Source organism: Suncus etruscus, chromosome 9 (genome assembly GCF_024139225.1).
Source record: "Suncus etruscus isolate mSunEtr1 chromosome 9, mSunEtr1.pri.cur, whole genome shotgun sequence".
Lineage (NCBI taxonomy): Eukaryota > Metazoa > Chordata > Mammalia > Eulipotyphla > Soricidae > Suncus > Suncus etruscus.
Window position 1 is genome coordinate 107,596,275 of NC_064856.1, and position 1,012 is coordinate 107,597,286.

Below are 1,012 nucleotides of genomic sequence, written 5' to 3' on the forward strand. Positions count from 1 at the left end.
TGTTGGTCTTTGGGTCACACCCGGCAGTGCTCAGGAGTTACTCCTGGCTCTACACGCAGAAATTGCTCTGGCAGGCTCAGGGGACCATATGGGATGCCAGGATTCAAACCACTGTCCTTCTGCATGCAAAGCAAATGCCTTACCTTCATGCTATCTCTTCGGCCCCTGCTTCTATTTCTTTTCTTTTCTTTTCTTTTTGGTTTTGGGGCCACATCTGGCGGTGCTCAGGGGTTACTCCTGGCTGTCTGCTCAGAAATAACTCCTGGCAGGCACGGGGGACCATATGGGACACCGGGATTCGAACCAACCACTTTTGGTCCTGGATCGGCTGCTTGCAAGGCAAACGCCGCTGTGCTATCTCTCCGGGCCCAAATTGTCTCCTAATTCACAATACAGACCAGGCAAAGGGCCTGGGTTGAGGTGTATATGGGGTGCATTTACTGTACCTCCTCTTTCTATACAGTCAATGTAAAGAACACAGCCTGTGGTAAGAATTGGGAGGACTTATCTTTTCTTTTCTTTTCTTTTTTTTAATTTTTTAATATATATAATCCTTCACCAGTGCAACATTCCCATGACCAATATCCCAGGTGTCCTTTCTCCCACCCCACACAGGTGTGTACTCTAGACAGGCTTTCTACTTCTATTTCTGCTTTTATTTCTGTCCCTGATTCCTTCCTAGGATCTCTCTAGCATTGCAAGAGCTTTTGGAATCTTCATATTCTGACAGAAACCACCACGTACTCCCATTTCACACCAGATCATGCGTGCTAGAGACCCTTTTCAGGGCTTACACTCAGCTATGTCAGGAAAGGGGGTGATTCTGGGGGTAATGCTCTGGCTAGCTCTTACTTGTCTGGGCGGTTTTGCTGCAGAGGCAAACAAAGGCTTTGTTGGAGGACAAACTTTCCTTTCTCAGGCAGGGCCCCATTTTAAGTTTCAGCGACGGCCATTAGTTCTCACGCAGCGATGCACTTTACCTTAGAGACACATTCGGTGTGGGAGATGGCGG

The 1,012-nt window shown here is 48.0% G+C and overlaps 1 non-coding gene across 1 annotated transcript; it reads right to left on the minus strand.

Annotated features, from left to right (window-relative positions):
* Positions 1–371: 371 nt before the first annotated feature.
* On the minus strand, positions 372–504 carry LOC126019318 (small nucleolar RNA SNORA51). The gene has a single exon (XR_007499045.1). It is a non-coding gene; the product is annotated as a small nucleolar RNA SNORA51 (small nucleolar RNA).
* Positions 505–1,012: the final 508 nt, after the last annotated feature.